Source organism: Salvelinus namaycush, chromosome 36 (genome assembly GCF_016432855.1).
Source record: "Salvelinus namaycush isolate Seneca chromosome 36, SaNama_1.0, whole genome shotgun sequence".
Lineage (NCBI taxonomy): Eukaryota > Metazoa > Chordata > Actinopteri > Salmoniformes > Salmonidae > Salvelinus > Salvelinus namaycush.
In genome coordinates this window covers 12,892,861-12,913,812 of record NC_052342.1, presented here as the reverse complement: position 1 = coordinate 12,913,812, position 20,952 = coordinate 12,892,861, and the positions used below count along the sequence as shown (strand labels likewise).

The window sequence follows — 20,952 nt, the reverse complement described above, 5'->3', positions numbered from 1 at the left end:
CTTTACCACTTGGGTCCTGTTTCAGTAATAATGAAAGCAGATCTTTTTGTTGAGCATCTGATAATCTACCAGGTTTGGAGTTCCCAGACTTAAATGCTTTAATTGCATCAAGAAGTTCCCCCTCTGTAATTTGGCACATCTACTAGCGTTACCTGGATTATCTAAAATATATCTACTACCAAAACTATGATTCTATCTATTAGGTTAATCTGACAAGATCTCAAATACTTTTACAGTACTTCTCACGAGAGCCATTCACAATGTACTGTATTGACCTATGCATATAAACCTATACTCTTGGTCATCCCTTGACAAGCTATGCATAAATCTAAAACTCCTATAACAAAATCTTCTCTGATATCTACTATGCTCATCTGGCAATATCTGGAATGCGTTTTCTTCTCACGAGGAGCTGTTCGTCACAATGTAAGTCAGAGAAGGTCAAGGCGCTAGCTGACACAATGATTCATACAGCACAATTAAAGGGTTCCCTTACACCTTAATTAACATTGATTGGCCCTGGACAAATCAATCGCTTCAGTGAGGGGAGAGAGTGAAGGCCGTGCCCCTTTAATGAGATATGGTCCGGAGCTCCAACACCCGGCTTTATGGGGTCATGACCCCTCGCCGTCACTCACTCACCCCAGGTTACGGGGCGAGGGGGCAAAGAGCCTCTGTCAGACACACGTCTGGAGAACTGTTTGTTCATTTGAAGAGTTAATTCCAAAGGCTGTAAACGCCACTCAAATAAATAAGGGTCAGGCCGATGAAAAGGGAAAACAATTATAGTGGCCTTCCTCATCACCGGGCAGGTTTCTCTATCCTCTCTTGGTTTACTATCAAGGAATAATTATCGAGGGTGATGGGGTGGGAAGGTGTAAGCGATTGGATGTCAGATGGAGTTAGAAAGGCAAGGTAAATTGGACAGGCAGCTCTTCAAAACATGCATATACACACACACACACACACACACACACACACACAGTACATTATCTAAAATACATTTGTCAAGAAACAGCAATCATGTAATCTCTCCTTTTTATCATGATTAAATAGATTTAAATATACATTTTTGGATATTCAAAGAGAGCTCTCTTTGTAGGAGGGCTATCTTACAAAGCCAATACCATCCTCCATAAAACAGCATCTTTTTGATTAAAACATGTTGACAAACAAACAGTTCACTCAATGCCCTGTCATATTCAGCAACTTTAATCATGGTTTGTAAAACATTTCCTCTGGGGTGGATTAAACAATAAAATACTCCATGATGTAGATTGCACACTTAATCCCAGTCTTTACATCTGTCTTGACCCATATTCCAATTCCCACAAGGCATTGTGGCACATATCATTCAGCGCACAATTTATTACACTACTTTTTACCAAGGCCATATTTAGTGCACTACTTTTGACCAGGGCCAATAGAGCTCTGATCAAAAGTAGTGAACCATGTATGGAATAGGGTGCAATTTGGGACAAATACCTCAGTCTCATGTCAACTGAGAACTGACTTCCTGAAGGCACATACAGTTAGGTCCTATAATACTCCAGATGAAATATAAAATTAAACACATTAAGGGCAAATCAATGGCAGAGTGGGAGGGAATCAATGGAAGGGGCCGCATGCCGTACCACGTGGCGCTACGACTTCACAATGACCAATTAGGAGGATAATCAGGGTTTCATCAGACTCTTGGCTCAGACACAGCCCCTTTGAACTAGCAGATTGAGCCAACACATTCTCAGGACGTTGAATGATTCAAATATGGAAATTAATAATACGATCACATATTTCCCCCAGACGCTGATCTTGGGCCAGTGTTTCATTGGGGAAGGGGAAGCTGATCCTAGATCAGTACCTAGGGGAAACTTCACCCTCGAGAAATGTGCGTTGGAGTGCATCCCTTCTAGGGAAGGTTAAGAATGACATCACTCGCGTTGTGTTTAGTAAGCGTAAGAGTTAAATAGAAATACATTTGAGTGAATTGTTTTTTCTGGGTGAACAAAAATTGTGTTCAAAACTTTGATTTGAGAAGCCAAGTTATAATGGCTTATGTCATGTGTATGCTGAAAACTTGGCAGATCCTTGATTACTGCAGCAGATCCTAGATTACTGCAAAAAAAGCAACAAGGACAAAGGATAAGATAATTTAGAAAAACATTCAGCATCTGCAGTAGGCATTCCAGCAAAACATGAAATAAATAATGAACTGTTTCACTGCAGCCTATTCGGCCTCCTGTTCACTTGTCATCGCCATGACGTTTGAATAAAGACTATTTCACTTCGACAAACTAGCATACGTACTCTCAGAACATAGGCAGAAAGACAAAAGGTGATCATATTAAATTAAGGAGAAAAAAAAGATGTTGACATTAACAGCCTGTTTCGGTCAAATATCGATCTCTGTCGACGTTAGTATTCAACGCCATCTCAGAGCTTGTTGGTGGCGAGAACCTTTGCTCGGAATTTTTCAATTTGGCCATAAACCGCCCCTACAGCAGCCCCCGGCCAAGCCGTCCCTCCCTACCCTTCGCTGCCTACTCCCTCACCATTTGTTACAGTGGCCAGATTAGGGCTCAGACAGCACAGCTGATGACAGTGGATGTGGCACAAAGCACAGAGCACCATGTAAGCACAAACCGTAAACGCTATAATCGCTGCTTGATCCCACCAAAGCGACAATGAACGGGTTCAGTCATCACACCATCCCCCTCATCGGAACACAGACAGCACTATGGTGTCTGTCCAATACTGGGGCTGTGGCTGTGCAGTCCACCTCAGATGACACATTAGTCAGCATTTGAGAATTAAAACACGGGAAAGAGTCTATCAATATCCTCCTTCAGCTGTCAATAGACTGATATACTGATTGAAATCTGGTCAAAAAGATGCACAGACGAATCCAACAAACTGCTTATGACAGAACAATATTTATAGGTTTCAGATAATAGTGACCCGTAGCATTAGCTGCACTGAATTGCTACATAAGCTATTTGTACAAGAATATTGTAGAAACATTTCCCAAAACAGCCAGAATATGGTGCAATGGCTCCAAAGAAGTCCACCAACAGGGACTGAGTTCTTCCACAGTTCAGTATCTTTGAGGAATAAACATGTCAAAAAAGAAACAAACACTTCCATTTAACTTTGACTTATTCTGAGAAAACGATTCCCTGGAGTGTCCCCTTCATGTCTGTTTGAGTGTGCTAGCAGGGGGACAAGCATCACAGTGCTACAGTCAGGCTGACAAAGTATCTGTTATTAGTCTGCCACCAGTGGCAACAAGAAAAAAGAATGTGCCCTACTCTTTAGAGACTGAAAGTGGAGACCGAGGAGACAGGAGCTAGCAGTCTCATCCGACCTGGACAGGTCTGAAATGAGTGTGGACAGTGAGAGAAAGAGAGGGAGTTAGAAACAAGAGCGAGAGACAGTGAGAGAAAGAGGAGAGGTAGAGGAGACAGAAAAAAGAGAGCGAGAGAGTGAGGAATGGGTCAACATCCTGGGCCATCTGTAGGGACCCATTATGCTTTAGTGATGGTCCTCCTGCCTACAGTACACTTCATTCATTGTCTGTCCCAGCTGCGCGCCACAGCATCCATCTCTTTTTCCTCCAGCCTGTCTCCCAGCCTGTCATAAAATTCCTTAAAAACTGCATGTCTTATCTCTCTCTCTCTCTCTCTTATCCCCACACTACAGCGACATGTCCTTGTCCAGTGCCAGACTGTTTTTAAAACGAGATTCAAGGATGTTGTAGAGAGCCATGTGTACTGTGTTTGTGTGTTCATTGGGTGTGCCTTTTGACGCCCTTCACTCAGTCCCTTTCGGAGTGCAAGACATATTGAGTCCGCCATACAAAGGCATGATATCTTTGATAAATCATCTATTATGGCATCACTGAAAACATGTATCACACAAATCCAGAGACTTCTTCATTCCACAGTTGGCAGTTCTAGATTTTTTTATCCATTTGTCTTTTTACGTCCTCCGACGCCACAACCCAGGCTGAATGGAGATTAACATAGAGAAGCAGATAGATGGGAAACCAATGTAAACAGTACATACAAGGGAAGGTGTGTGGGAGGGGGATTTAATGCACAGCGCTGAAGGGGACCCCCATTTTAAACCGCTCAAGCCCCGCGGTGTATTCTAAGCTCCATGGAGCATCACGACAAGCCATCAAGACCATCATAACGTAAAGGAGATACAATAAGCCCCTTACTGTGGCTTACGTCAACTCAAATGTTTACACAAGTGGATGTTCAGTTAGCATTAGCGAAACACCAAATAACATTTTATTGGTCACATACACGTATTTAGCAGATGTTATTGGGGGTGTAGCGAAATGCTTATGTTCCTAGCTCCAACAGTGCAGTAGTATCTAACAATTCAACACTACATGCAAATCTAAAAGTAAAATAACGGAATTAAGAAATATCTAAATATTAGGACTGGTTGGAGAGGAGAGAAGAAGAGCTGTGTGCCTGTCTTTTGATAAAGCACTCTGGGCGACAAACCTGATCCCCTTTCTATAGTTCCACAGGATTAGTTACGTGGAACTAAGCAGACGCACAAAAGGGACTGCTCAATCAAACGACTAACTTGTAATGTATTTAGAAGCTATTCTCCGGGCCCTGAATGTATGGAGTTGTATTACCCGTAGGGGATATGAGTTGTGGGGGAATTGTGGAGACATTGAAAGGTTCTAGGTTGATTGAATCTGGATCATTGTGGTTTGATTTTGGAACGGAGGGGAGAGCACTTCTCCAAATATGAGCAGCTTGGGACTTTTTCATCCCTGACAAACATAATCCTACTCAGACATTGCAACAGTTTAGTGGCTTTTTATGTAGTGGGTTTTGGCTGCTCACAATTCCCACTCTCCTATATTGTATATCTGAAATAAGTCCCCATTCATCCTGTAGGAACAGTGTCCACAAAGAAGCAGGCACCAAATCATAAAATGGACTCTCTCTCTCCTCCCTCACCATTTATGGACAAGAACCCAGACTGCTGCAGAGCTTGTGGGCATAAGCGGTCGCTTAGGGCCCACAACAAAAACCTTTAAGAAACTCAGTCGGGGTCTCAACTTACTATTGAGAGTAAGAATAGTAATACACAACCCTATGGTAGAATGGGTAGAATTGTTCAACCCTATGGTAGAATGGGTAGAATTGTTCAACCCTATGGTAGAATGTGTAGAATTGTTCAACCCTATAGTAGAATGGATAGAATTGTTCAACCCTATGGTAGAATGGGTAGAATTGTTCAACCCTATGGTAGAATGGGTAGAATTGTTCAACCCTATGGTAGAATGGGTAGAATTGTTCAATCCTATGGTAGAATGGGTAGAATTGTTCAACCCTATAGTAGAATGGATAGAATTGTTCAACCCTATGGTAGAATGGGTAGAATTGTTCAACCCTATGGTAGAATGGGTAGAATTGTTCAACCCTATAGTAGAATGGATAGAATTGTTCAACCCTATGGTAGAATGGGTAGAATTGTTCAACCCTATGGTAGAATGGGTAGAATTGTTCAACCCTATGGTAGAATGGGTAGAATTGTTCAACCCTATGGTAGAATGGGTAGAATTGTTCAATCCTATGGTAGAATGGGTAGAATTGTTCAACCCTATAGTAGAATGGATAGAATTGTTCAACCCTATGGTAGAATGGGTAGAATTGTTCAACCCTATGGTAGAATGGGTAGAATTGTTCAACCCTATAGTAGAATGGATAGAATTGTTCAACCCTATGGTAGAATGGGTAGAATTGTTCAACCCTATGGTAGAATGGGTAGAATTGTTCAATCCTATGGTAGAATGGGTAGAACTGTTCAATCCTATGGTAGAATGGATAGAATTGTTCCATCCTATGGTAGAATGGGTAGAATTGTTCAACCCTATAGTAGAATGGATAGAATTGTTCAACCCTATGGTAGAATGGATAGAATTGTTCAACCCTATAGTAGAATGGATAGAATTGTTCAACCCTATGGTAGAATGGGTAGAATTGTTCAACCCTATGGTAGAATGGGTAGAATTGTTCAACCCTATAGTAGAATGGATAGAATTGTTCAACCCTATAGTAGAATGGATAGAATTGTTCAACCCTATGGTAGAATGGGTAGAATGGTTCAACCCTATGGTAGAATGTGTAGAATTGTTCAAACCTATGGTAGAATGGGTAGAATTGTTCAACCCTATGGTAGAATGGGTAGAATTGTTCAACCCTATGGTAGAATGGGTAGAATTGTTCAACCCTATAGTAGAATGGGTAGAATTGTTCAACCCTATGGTAGAATGGGTAGAATTGTTCAACCCTATAGTAGAATGGGTAGAATTGTTCAACCCTATGGTAGAATGGGTAGAATTGTTCAACCCTATAGTAGAATGGGTAGAATTGTTCAACCCTATAGTAGAATGGATAGAATTGTTCAACCCTATGGTAGAATGGATAGAATTGTTCAACCCTATGGTAGAATGGGTAGAATTGTTCAACCCTATGGTAGAATGTGTAGAATTTTTCAACTCTATGGTAGAATGGGTAGAATTGCAGGAAATAAGCTTTAAAACAAAATGTGTTTATATCTGCCCCCATAACACAATAAGTAGAATTGCAGAAAACATACCAAAAAATATATATTTCTCTCTCCACCATCAAGACGGAGGCCACCTAAATGTTTTGCTGCGAGGTGGGGGATCCCCCAACCAAATCTCGCATATGGCCCCCAAAAGGCTAGGGCCGGCCCTGCTTGTGGGTTATTGTATTTTGACTTGTATATCATACTAATACACACCATAGGATTCGAGTACAGCAGCTTTATCCCTCTAGCACTTTGGCAGGAACCCAAGAAACTGTAAGCTCAATGCTCAGAGTCCGTGATAAACATATGCAATTCCTAGTACTGTATAGTGGTGTGTGTTTAAAAGAATGGGTGCTTTCTCAGGGCGGGTGACTGAAAGCACATTTCTGAGTGTAAGGGTCTCTCGGTTGGTTTACAGGTCACGATGATTGATGAGACAAATATAACCAAACGCTCCAAACATTCCCTCTGGCTGATTTTTAGATTTTCTACACTTACTGACTCTGCTCAGAAAAGAAGAAGTGTCTTGGCATAAATATGACCATTCTCTTGAATTTGTATAAATGTCTAGCTAAATCAAGGTCACTGAAGTGCTAAACATAAAAATACTTTACCCCTCACTAGCCAAGGTTGACCAGTTTTGAGTTCTCAAACTGGCCATAGTGTCGACAAACCTATTTGGCAGTGCCAAATTGGCACACATAGTACTAACCTGAACCACAAGAACAGGGCTTGTGTTACAGGCTAGCCGCCTTGACACTTGCTTCTTTCCCTGTGACTCACGCTGAAATGACTAAGGCTACAGATGATCTGGCGGGCAGGTAGCCTAGCGGTTAAGAGCGTTGAGCCAGTAACCGAAAGGTTGCTGATTCGAATCCCTAAGCCGACTAGGTGAAAAATCTATCGATGTTCCCTGAGCAAGGCACTTAACCCTAATTGTTCCTGTAAGTCGCTCTGGATAAGAGCATCTGCTAAATGACTCAAATGTAAATGTAAAATGATGAGAGTAAGCGTACATAGTGCACCCCATGAGTAACCCAGCTAATCTCAAGTGGCCCAGACCCTCAGATGTCACGGTTGGTGCAACACAAGATATGGGGCGAGGAGAAGATTTCCAAAGGTTAGGGCCCCCAGGGAATACAATCTGCTTAAACTCGACGGGGTCACTACACACAGTATGACTCATGGTAGTGGAGGAAGGTGGATGGAGGGTGTAGCATGAGGCAATATAGCATCACGAGGACAGACATGTTTTGTAAGCGATGAGTCATGAGTATAACACATAATAGTTCGTTTGATATTAACCCTGGTTTAGTCTTAACATTCTGTATACTCCTCTTGTCCCCAGGGTAAAAATGACCCGCCTTCACTAAACCCCTAAAATAAAGCAGCTTAATTGAATTTTAAACCTCAAATCTATTTTGCATGAAGAAACAACCTGTTGTCGTGTCTTTACTATCATTAAATTGAAGACTTATAGTTTTTATCAAAGATTCTCTGTAATTAGTTATTACGCGATCAACTAAATAATAACGTAACTAATTAACTAGGAAGTTGGGACACCAGGGAAAGTATTCAGATTACAAAGTTATAATTTCCCAATATAACCTTTCAGATATTTTCATATCTGATCAATAGTCTTCTGATTAATGATTTATTTATTTTACCTCACGTTAGTCTCATTCCAAACGTCGTAAATTGTTGGTTATCTGCACGAACCCAGTCTTCACTATGAGTCATCCATACATCAATTGTCTTAAATCATTTATTTATTACTAACTAAGTAATTCACAGAAATGCATAAACAAACAAACAAACTTAAAATGGTTACATGAAATGTTAGACAAAGGGGAAATGGGGGGGTCGACCAAGAAGTCACTACAGAGTTCATAATTATAACAATTGACATGCTAATCCTTTACACATGAGCGCTCACTCATTCGGGAACAATTGCAATCAATATATATATATTTACGCTCAGTGTGTCGTCTTGATCTCTGGTGAAAAGTTAGTTTCTGTTGGAGAGTTTCGTCCGCTCTCTCCGTCGTGGTTATTGTGGATAGTTCAGAGTGACATTCATTATAGAATGGATGTTTCGGCGGTTGTCGTTCTTCGCGTTCAATGATACCGAATTCCTAGCTGCAGACTAGTAATCAATATCAAAGACTTGTTCTTATTCTGTCGGTATCGATAGTCTAAGAGTTTAACCACGTGGTATGGTTAAAAGATTCAGCAATAGTCCACAACCTTCGTTCCCCTCCTAATGGAGAAAAACATGGTCTAGTGATAATTTCTCAAAGTTGGGTTTTTATTCGGAATTGCAGAAAGGGGCTGTCCCAGGATATCTGACCCTAACTGGGCTATGGGGCGGTCCTCGGATTTAGTTCAAATCAAAAGGGAATTGTATTTTTCTTCATTAAACAGTCCAAAATCATATTACACAATTATACAAACAGTATCATACTCACTCATTCATCGTATACAACAATTAGATGTAAACCTCATATCTGAGGCTATTATATAAACAGCGATATGGTAATGTAGCCACACTGTCTCCCGTGAGTTTCCCAAGTTGTGACAAACGGACCAGTTCATTCACCGATCTTTTATACTTTTCCCGGAACATGAAATGTGTTCGTACCTCAAGTTCTGTGAGGTGGAAGAAATCCCTTTGTTCTCTATGAAAGTGTACCCTCTCTCTAATACTGTGTGTCCATGAGGAGATTCTCAGGAATTTACGACGTCTCTCTGACCACAGCAACCTAGTTGAAGGAGGAAAGGGGGAGGCAGGGAGTGGCAGAGAGAGGGGGATGGGGCTTGCTATACCCAAACAGGCAACGTCATGACACTGTCATTCATCACAAACTTCAGGAATATCTGTGTTTTCCCTCTTCACAATGCAGGAAGACTGCATTCAGTGGACACCACTCGTTATTACAACACACCTGTCATAATTGTTTTCTTTACTAAAGTAGAGGTTTATTATTATTATTGCTAAATGTACTGCATAGGTGTAACATGAATTCTTTAGCAAGAGATAGCACTTGTATAGACTAAGAAAGTAGCAGAAATGTGCAGAAAGTAGATTTGAATGCATTTTATTGAAGGGAAACAATAACAGTCTTGAACTTTTTTGGCAACAGAGATATATTCTTAAATACTGTACAATGAGGAATTCAACTACAAAATACTAGTCTTCTCCCATTTTTTTAACCATTGTCCCCACCGACAAGGTGTATAAACAACAATAAATAAGAATAAGATAATAGATACAAAAAACATGAAGAACATAAATCAAATCAACTCTAATTAGCACATGTAGGACAGTATGCAAGTGTGTGTGAATGAAATTTGCAGATGTATTTCTCGCATGTGCAGCACATATTTGTTTTACAGTCCTCCTTTGGGTGGCAGAATTGGCATCTCCTCCTTTTGCCTGCCCCAGCCTCAGGTGGATCAGGACAATATTCAGCCCCCTGAACAGCTTTAACAAGCCCTGCAAAGGCTGCTGTGCGGGGGAGGAGCTCCCTTCTTTGAATGTATGGGGTTACAAGTGCCTTTCCCAGCTGCTCCAGGAACAGCCTCCTCTTGTTCTGCTTACCAGGCATCCAGGTAGAGTTGATCTTGTTCCATATCACAAAGGCATTGTATTAGGACACATCAATGATGTTATGGAAGATGACCAGGGGCCAGCGGGCAGTCATCATCCTGCAGCTGTAAGTTCCAATCACCTTGTACAGGTTGTCCACGCCTCTTTTGTTGTGGTTATAGTCCAGGATGATGGCTGGCTTCCTGTCCTCACGATCACTGACCTCAACTGTTTTGTGCAGTGTGCTCAGGGGGACCATATTCTTGTTTCTCTTTGGGAGGTAAGAAACTAGAGTGGTGGTGGGGGTGAAGGCAAACTTTGATGAGAAGACATCTCTCCCCCTTGTTGCGAGGAGTGCAGGTGGGAGCTCAGACTTGTTCTTTCTAACTGTGCCAACCATGGTTATCTCCTCTTCAAGAGCTGCTGGCTAAGTTCATAAGAGGTGAAGAAATTGTCACACGTGACATTGTGCCTCTTCAGTCCATCTGTCACATCAAGCCCAACCCGCATCCCCTGGTTCTTCTCCGGGCCTCCACTGGTCGGCTTCCCTGTGTAGACATGCATCTTCCATGCGTAGCTGGATTGTGCGTCACAGGTCACCCATATCTTGATGCCATACTTTGCTGGCTTGCTGGACATATACTGCTGGAAAGGACAGTGACCTTTTTGACAAAAGAGATTACTATCAGTAATTAGTATCAGTGTCACAGAGAACAATCACATAAATCAATGATATTACAGCAATATATAAAATTAACAGTGAAAATCACTTACATTACAGATATGAAAATAAAAATGTACCTCTGAATGGAACCAGTTGCTCATCCACTGTTACTTCAGGCCCGGGGTTGTAGAGGCATGGCAGAAGCTCCACCTACTTCTCCCAGACCTCTCTTATGGCCGCCAGTTTGGCTCTCACACGTTAAGCAGGTCGTGTCTCACGGTTATCAAATCGTAGCATTCTTGAGAAAGTGTTAAAGACTTTGTGGCATTGTGGCACGGAAAATTTCCCTTCCGCTCTCTGCATTCCAGAGACTACATGTAGCCACGCCTCGGGACCTATACACACCCGCTAAGATTAGCAGTCCTATGTAGGCACGCAGGTCCATCTCATCCATCCTTTTCCAGTTGTCTCCATATTTACAGAAACCCTCCAAATTTGTCATCTCCAGGTAGATTTTATTCGATGGCTGGTGTGTTGAACATGTAGAATGTTGAGGCGATGTCCTGGGCATGGGCAACTGCATGTCTTGTGGGCCCTGGGGTCATCCTTATGACATTTTGTACTAACATCCTGCCCTGGTTGTAATATGGTGACAAGTACCATGTTATTTTGCTGTTCTTTGACAAAAATCTCTCTTTCAGCTTGGGGGATTTCTTCTTCATCTGAAGATGATGCATCGTGCTCTGGGTTGCATTCTTCCCCATCTTCTTCTTCAGATACCTCCTCCTCCTCTAAATCATTGTTCTCTTGTTCCTCCTGGACATCTGAAAAAATCTGATCTACGACCTGTTGGGCACTGAAACGTGCACTCATGGCTTCAGAAAAGACAGAACTGGGGGGACTGTCATCTGCAGCACCTTTATAGCCTCTGACTGCATTCCCCATTAGTAAACAATGCTTTCAAAAAAAAGAATATTTTGTCTGTGAACTTCAGTCATGTGTGGGGTCGTGGAGGGGAGATGCTGCACATGCACAAGACAGTTTTAGATTTAATCTCAATTTCTCATTGTGTATGTGTGTGTGTGTGTGTGTGTGTCTTTGTGGTGTGTAAATGATTTTATAACTGCCGGGTCAAAAATTACCCTAAGACAATATTTGAACCCTGGTTGTGTACAGCTTTCATGGAAATATGAACAAAGGCGATGTTGCACTTTTTCTAATGTTGGGGTCACTCTAGGGAAAGTAATCAAATTTCAAGTAGAAAAAATATCATTTAGGGGGTTTTCTCTGCTGTTAAACATAGTGACGGGTCATTTTTTACCCTTAAAACTTAAGACAACAAAAGGGTTAGGAATATATGAATCTAAGATGAGAAGCACAGTTGAGGTCTAGGAATGTTGGTAGGAAGAAATTGAAATGTGTGGGATGACTCATATCACCTAAAGAGTAGGTAGGTTCACACACAAAGACAGACTCCAATATATTCCTTTTTAGGGGTCTTGACTGAAAATATTTGGTCAAAGCCCTCTTCAGTGTGTGTATTAGATGACTCACCCCTACCATCCTTGCTACTACAGAACCTCACGTCATGACTACTTGCATTGATAATGACATTGGAGCTACTGCTACTGGTCTCATTCCCCATCCACCACAACTTCACAACGTATTCATTACATTGACTTAATCCACATGTTGTGTTACAACCTGAAGTCACAATGTATAAAATCATTTCTCACCCATCTACACACAATACCCCATAATGATAAAGTGTAAACAGGTTTTTAGACATTTTTGCGCATTTGTTGAGAATGAAATACAGATATACAGTCTCTAATTAACATAAGTATTCACACTAAGTCTATACTGAATCACCTTTGGCAGAGACTACAGCTGTGAGTCTTTCCGGATAAGTCTCTAACATGCTGACCACACCGCTCGTGTGGCAAAATAAATGTACACATACATGTTATTCAATCATTGCACCCACACTGCTCGCGAGGGTCTGCATGGCCAGGCGCTAAAATATAAATTGGTTCTATTTGTGATGCTCAACGCGCTGCAAGTCCAGCCTCTCTCATCTCCTGATTGGTTTTTAGGAGCATATACCCACGTGGGTGATTGAAAGATTAACTGAGGTCCACACTCCAGTCGGTTGTAGTAATGCACCGTAAAGTTGGTTGCCAACCACCATATAAAGTCCAAAGTGATGAAAAACGAATTTGGTTGACCGTTTTATCTGTATTAATTGTCAGAGTAGTGGACCTTGAGCATTTCAGATAAAATAACAACCCAATGTTTATATCCCAGGACAAATTAGCAAGCTAGCTAAATTGCCATAAATGTTTAATGCTTTTTGACCTGTCCCCAAATTAATATAATTGGTTCAGATTTTGTTTTGATACTTCAACCTGCGTATCCTGATTGCTTCTGGTGTGGGTAAACAAAATCAACGTGCACGTGATGACGCACCCGCATCCCCGGTTTGGTCAGAATGTAATAGTTTTGCACACCTGGATTGTACAATATTTGCACATTATTCTTGAACAAATTATTCAAGCTCTGTCAAGTTGATCATTGCTAGACAGCCATTTTCAAGTCTTGACATAGAATTTCAAGCCGATTTAAGTCAAAACTAACTTGGCCACTCAGGAACATTCTTGGTAAACAACACCAGCGTACACTGAGTGTACAAAACATTAAGGACACCTTCCTAATATTGAGTTGCGCAGCCCCCTCCTCCTCCCCTCCTTTTGGCCTCAGAACAGCCTCATTTCGTCGGGGCATGGACTCTACAAGGTGTCGAAAGCGATCCCATGCTTCCCACAGTTGTGTCAAGTTGGCTGGATGTCCTATGGGTGGTAAACCATTCTCGATACACACTGGAAACAGTTGAGCGTGAAAAACCAAGCAGCGTTGCAGTGCTTAACACAAACCGGTGCACCTGGCACCTACTACCATACCCCATTCAAAGGCACTTAAATATTTTGTCTTGCCCATTCACCCCATTCACATACACAATCCATGTCTCAATTGTCTCAAGGCTTAAAAATCCTTATTTAACCCCTTCATCTACACTGATTGAAGTGGATTTTAACAAGTGACATCAATAAGGTGTATATTTAGTATATTTAGCCTTGTGTTTTAGGTTGTTGTCCTGCTGAAGATGAATGTCTCCCAGTGTCTGCTGGAAAGCAGACAACCAGGTTTTCCTCTAGGATTTTGCCTGTGCTTCGCTCTTTTCAGTTTATTTTTAACCCCAAAAACCTCCCTAGTCTTTGCCGATGACAAGCATACTCATAACATGATGCAGCCACCACCATGCTTGAAAATATGAGGAGTGGGACTTAGTGATGTGTTGTGTTTGCCCCAAACATTACGCTTTGTATTCAGGACATGAAGTTAATTTCATTGCCACATTTTTTGCAGTTTTACTTTAGTGCCTTTTTACAAACAGGATGGACGTTTTGAAATATTTTTACTCTGTACATGCTTCCTTCTTTTCACTCTGTCATTTAAGTTAGTACAATGTTGATCCAGCCTCAGTATTCTACTATCACAGCCATTAAACTCTAACTGTTTTAAAGTTATATAGTTAAACAAAGGTTAAATAAAACATTTAAATAAAGTAACCAATGGCCTCATGATGAAATCCCTGAGCTGTTTCCTTCCTTTCTGGCAACTGAGTGTAATTAATAACTTTACCAAAGGTATATACATGACTGCTTTTGTTTTTAACCATCTACCAATAGGTGCCCTTCTTTGCAAGGCATTGGAAAACCTCCATGGTATTTATGGTTGAATCTGTTTGAAATTCACTGTTCGACTGAGGGACCTTACAGATTTGTGTGTTTGGGGTACAGAGATGAGTCCATGATGTATTATTGCACACAGAGTCTGCACAACTCATTATGTGACTTGTTAACTTAAGCACATGTTTACTCCTGAATATATTTAGACTTGTCATGACAAAGGGGTTGAATACTTATTGACTCAAGACCTTACAGCTTTTCATTTTGAATTAATTTGTAATTATTTATTTTTTGAATCCAATTTGACATGATGGGTTATTGTGTGTAAACCAGCGACAAAAATGCCATCCATTTTAAATATAGGCTGTAACACAACATAAAGGTCAAGGGGTGTGAATACATTCTAAAGGCGGAGACAACAAGCCGACTTCAAGTAGTGTGTTTAGGAAAGACCATGACCTTACATTCTCCTAATAGCTACCATCTCTCAATCCCATTACTATAACTGACTGTGTGGAGTTCTTATTCTCACTGCTCTTATTCCTTTTGATCTTCCAAAACATCAACCATCTTTTTTTATGGAATAACTCTTTGATGTAGCCATGAATACTCTAGACATGATTATTTCATTGCTTAGATTTGAAGATACGGCATCCCCCTTTGAACATGACCGTTCGTTTACAAGTAACTGCAATGGAGGTATGAAATGCAGAAACTTCTTGGGGACTTTCCAACCCTTCATAAATATGCTGTATTACTTTACTGTCTTTCTCAGATATGAAAAAAGGCAAGAATCTTATTGCATTGCTAATATTGTTTTTAAGAGTGTTTCCTCGCAGCAATTCTCAAACCAGACCCAATCAGATAATCTGGTTTTGAACACAGGCCTGTAGACAAACTACCAATCCCATAATGCACGTATAGTATCCCAATTCCCCAGTTAATACCATCCTGTATTCATCCTCACACTGAACCGAGACATTACTCAAATCACCTGTACCTTTTACTCAAATCACCTGTAGCTTTTGTTTACTCAAAATCACCTGTACCTTTTACTCAAATCTGTACCTTTTGTTTACTCAAATCTGTACCTTTTGTTTACTCAAATCACCTGTAGCTTTTACTCAAATCACCTGTACCTTTTACTCAAATCAAATCACCTGTACCTTTTACTCAAATCACCTGTACCTTTTACTCAAATCACCTGTACCTTTTACTCAAAACACCTGTACCTTTTACTCAAAACACCTGTACCTTATAAATTCAAATGAATACCCTAATTTCCATCCACGGACGTCATCAAAATAAAGTAGAAACAGAGAGTCCTATGTAAATCATGCTGTCATACAGTCAAACACCGGCTTACTTAATAAGATGATATAATGTACATGGTAAGAGCAATAGCTTACACCAATTAAAATGACTGGCGCCACAGAGCTCGTCAATGCATTTCCTGCTTCTACTCTCTCCAAATATGATTCAGAAACAGTCATTCAAAACCAAAGCAACCCTGGGACAACTCCTTGGGGCGCACGTCTAAATATCACGCCCAAGTGTTGTCAAGGGAATCCCCCCCCTCCCCCCCACGCTTTTGCTCAACGCACAACAGCCAAGATTTATTGCGCAATGATGTCCCTTGCGTGGCCCGTTTCTCTGAATTCTGATGGGTGATGAATGTGTCAATCGTCTGTTGGGAGGTTGTTCATCTCTTTAGGTCTGTTGGTTAGAGACAAAACAGACACTTGGGCCTGGGTCATTAGATCTCATTGATTCAAACTTGGGAAGTGATGAATTTGATGCATTTTGCATTCTCATCCCCTAAACTTAGAAGGGAAATGTTTAATTTTAACACTGCACTGCTAAATATTTTATCAACACAAGTAAACAAGGTGTTAAGGGTAGAGGGGCTTGTTTTCTTCTGTATCTCCAGTGTATCCCCAGTAGAGGAGGAGGTCTTGAGCCTCTGCTTCCAAGAATTCCTCTCGAATGTCTCTGTCAATCTAATAGGAAAGAGGCGGTCCTTATCTACAATAGGATTTAGTCACCCACACAAGCATCATATCAAGTCAATTAGAACGGAACCAATCAGGGGGGCACATACTGTAGGGGGCCTATACAAGTACGGTGTTCCATTGGCATGATGCACACACACACACACATCCCAATGCATCACTTATGTATACCAAAAAGACATTTTAACATATTTCTCCAATAAAGAGAAATGTGTAAATATCCCATCCACTTTAATGACATTTTTAATCTCTGTGTTTGTATGTAAATGATCTCGCCCACAAAGGGTCTAGGGTGCGCTTGAGAGATTGGAGGATTGAAATAAGCAATAACCTCTGTGAATCGATTTGTCTGGTGGGGGAGGTTATCTACCGGAGTCTACTTCAACAGATGATTTATTGTTTCCAGAATGAATTTTTCTATTCTTGCCAATAAATGGTGCGGCTCTCCTCCCATCTTAGGTGGTGAGGCTTGATTTATCTTCCAGGCAAAAGCCTGTAGGATTCAAAGCCAGTCGCCTGAGTTAAAGTAAGCCCCAATCCGAGAGACGCGGAATTGGGCTGTATGTTTTTATAGGGGTCACGTGGATATTAGCATGTCAGCTTGTTGTGAATAATGATCATTTGGCATGGGAATGCATAAAGTGAGATTTGTGTGCCCGCGTGCGTCTGTGTTTAAGTGAGACTCTGTCCTAAAGTGTGTAAATCGAAGTGTGTATGGTTGCACATTTCTACTAGAGTGTGTATGTCTCCATACTGAGTATACAGTGTATACTGAGTGTACAAATCATTAAGAACATCTTCCTAATATTGAGTTTTGCCCTCAAAACAGCCTCAATTCGTTGGGGCATGGACTCTACAAGATGTCGAAAGCATTCCACAGGGATGCTGGCCATTGTTGACTCCAATGCTTCCCACAGTTGTGTCAAGTTGGCTGGATGTCCTTTGGGTAGTGGACACACATGATACACATGATACACATGATACACACGAGAAACTGTTGAGCCTGTAAAACCCAGCAGTGTTGCAGTTTTTGACACAAACCGGTGCGCCTATTACCCTACCCCATTCAGAAGGCACTTACATTTCTTGTCTTGCCCATTCACCCTCTGAATGGCACACATATAAATCCTTCTTTAACCGCTCTCCTCCCCTTCATCTACACTGATTGAAGTGGATTTAACAAGTGACATCAATAAGGGCTCATATCTTTCACTTGGATTTGCCTGGTCAGTCCATGTCATGGAAAGAGCAGTGTACATGCTTTCAGTTTCCACTCCACCATGAAGTGCTCCATTTTTTATTTTTATTTTACCCTTAACTAGGCATGTCAGTTAAGAACAAATTCTTATTTTCAATTACTTCCTAGGAACAGTGAATTAACTGCCTTGTTCAGGGGCAGAACGACAGATTATTACCTTGTCAGCTCGGGGATTCGATCTTGCAACCTTCCGGATGCAAGTCCAACGCTCTAACCACTAGGCTACCTGCCGCCCCCATCCACTCTATTGACCGTCTCTAGGGACGCTGATCCACTGACCGACGCTAGCCTCTGGAACCAGTCCTGCTGATATCCTTAACCTTCCTCAAGAGCTCCCCACCAGATTGCCATCCCTTGGCCAGATCCCTAACGGTACCACTGCTGTGTGGGTAGCTTTAGAAGGAGACGGGAAGATATGAGGAGAAGAAAGAGGGAGAAGAAAAATGCCATTGGCTTGGCTGGATCAGATTTTCAAAGCATCAAGTCCTGTTTGTTTCGCACAAAGAGCGATGACTGCACCCGTGAGGAGTCAGAAGGGGTGCTTAAAAAGCTTATAGCGGCCACATGCACTGCATAGCAACAACAAAAAGATTCTAATCCCAGTCTCCAACACGACCGCTGTTCAGTGGCCTATCACGTCTTGGAAATCTTTGAAGAAATCTGACAGAGGCTCATCTGCACGGCTGAAATGCATACCAAAGCACACGAAAGCACTCTCACACAGGCCTTAAAGCGTTGGATTTTTTTTGCCGTTGCCATGGTAACCCCTAATGTCCAACTCCAGCACTTTCTCTTCTTCTCAACGCCGCCCAGACCACAACACACTGCATTCCTATGCTAAAGTCACCCAAAGCCTGTGGTCTTAAACAGCTAATTACCCACTCCAACAAAGGGAGAAGGAGGGATGAAAGCGCCACACCGACTAACAACCCTCCCTGTCTGCTCAGCTAACCGCGCCGCCGCAGTGTTTCTCAACAAACAATATCTCCGGGACAACCTGCAACCCTCGAGAAACACAAATGAGTAGGTGAGCTGGGACTGTGCATGTAGACATGTATACGTCTAGCCCCTCCAAAAGACAAACAAACAAATCTATGTTCGGGAGTGCAACACTCTTGATATTACAAAATGTTGTGTTGAAGGCCGGCCTGAGACAATCAAATTTGCCACGTTGACAGATCTATCCCTATTCGCTTCACAATAATAAACGACCGAGATGGGGATATAAGGAAGCATCTAATTCAATAGAGAGGTCAGCCATCGATATGGCAAGACGAGAGCCCCTTCGACTGCTTCATGCATTGGCATGCGAGAAATCATTGCGGGTCTTAAGGAACTGTCTGGCTGGATTTATGGGTGGGATTAAAAGCTCTGGGTCGGATTGAGCTCTCCTGTCTCCTCCATCCACGTCAATACACCCAAGGTCCCTTGGCTTGGCACTGCGCAACTTTGGTGTGAGGGGAAAGTAATTTACTGAGCGTTAAGGTCTTAATTTGCTGGGATGACACATACCTCTCCCTCTGACAAAGGGGAGGACGAGTGTCGGAAATAGAAGGAAGTGGACGCGAAGAGCTCATCTCCAGTGAAATCGTTGGTAAACAAGCAATTGAGTTTTTTTAATGAAACTGACATTTTGATATGAACTGCCAAATGTGTCTCTCCTTCGCCTTTTGAGAAATGTTATATCCTGTACTGCATACTTAGCATGGTGTTTACTCACCAGACAATAATAGAATGAGCAGGGGTCTCCAACATCCTGTCACGGAGAGGCACTGGGTGTGCAGGCTTTTGTTCATCCCCAGCAACAAAACTCTCGTTTCCAACTATGGTCTTTAGTGTGAACCTTGATTATTTGAATCCGATGGGTTCATGATGGGTTGAAGCAAAACCCTGGACAGCCAGATGGAGAGAAGTTGTAGATCACTGATTAAGAGCCTTAAGACAACGTACAGTTTAATGTATCTCTCTGTGGCTAAGTCTCCTCTTACTTTCAAAATATCAAACCTTCGAGAAAAACTGGACCCATACGATGTGGCCCAGGATTTTTTTAGACAGTATTTCCTTGACAAACTGGCTTTGAGCTGAGGTGAGTGGACAAGGCAGATAGCTTTGTTTGTGTGTGTGTGTGTGTGTCTGCAGGGAGAGGTGACAGAGTGTCTTTTGAATCGGACCCCATGTGGCGGCAGTGTCCTGTCGAATTTGTCGAGCACAGCTGAGACATTTGACTTTCTTAACGTTTTCCATTCCAACAGGTCTCCTGAGATACAGCGTGGAGGCAAAGGGGGGAGACTACTTCATCCCCAAAAACTACTGCAGGGTGTGTGTTTTCTGTGCCATTGTTGGTCTCAGCGCTAGTTTGGATGTGCATGCAGATCACTGTCAGATGTGCCTACAGTAACTACAGGGTAAGGCAGTGTAGTAGCAGTGTAATAGCATTTGCTGCTCGAGTCATAATAATGACTCATTATTTTTTGGTCCATTTCATCATTTTAAATGATATCTGTCAGGGTAATTGAACAGAGATAACACTGCTATGGTAACACCTCTCAGGCAACACACACAACAGAGCGGATTGGATTCTGGATTGGATTCTAAACTTTACCAACGGTGGGGGAAAATGGCCAAATGACCCAAGATCAGCGTCTAGAGGCAACTTCACCCTACACCCTGTCTCGAAGAGCGGGGCTGACAGTCGTACTGTCAGAGTGCTGCGGAGCATCTGCCCCTCACTGAACTCTGGCGCCATGCAGTGTGGATGACAAGCAGGGGTGTTCGGCAAGTTTGGACACCTTTGCGGCATCTAAGCCAAAACAGATTGGAGTAGCAGAGGTGCCAGTGCGAACTGCTGGGCGTGTGGATGAGCCAAGCAGTGCTCACTTCGGGTTCAATCTCTGTAGAACCACCAGTTACCATCAATGCTAATAGGGCCCATGCTGCCAAAAGGAAAGGCCTTGATTAATGAATAGTAATAGAAATATGATATTGGATGTTTCAATCTATGGACGCTACCATGGAAACAGACTAGAATGTTATTTGTTATAATATCATGGCAGTTGTCAAGAAATCTGTTAACTTCCGTAGAGCAGCCCATA

At 41.9% G+C, this 20,952-nt stretch overlaps 1 pseudogene; it reads right to left on the bottom strand.

Moving 5' to 3' along the window:
- Window positions 1–20,606, bottom strand: part of LOC120030236 — a 175,426-nt pseudogene extending 154,820 nt beyond the window's left edge.
- Between the last annotated feature and the right edge of the window lie 346 nt (window positions 20,607–20,952).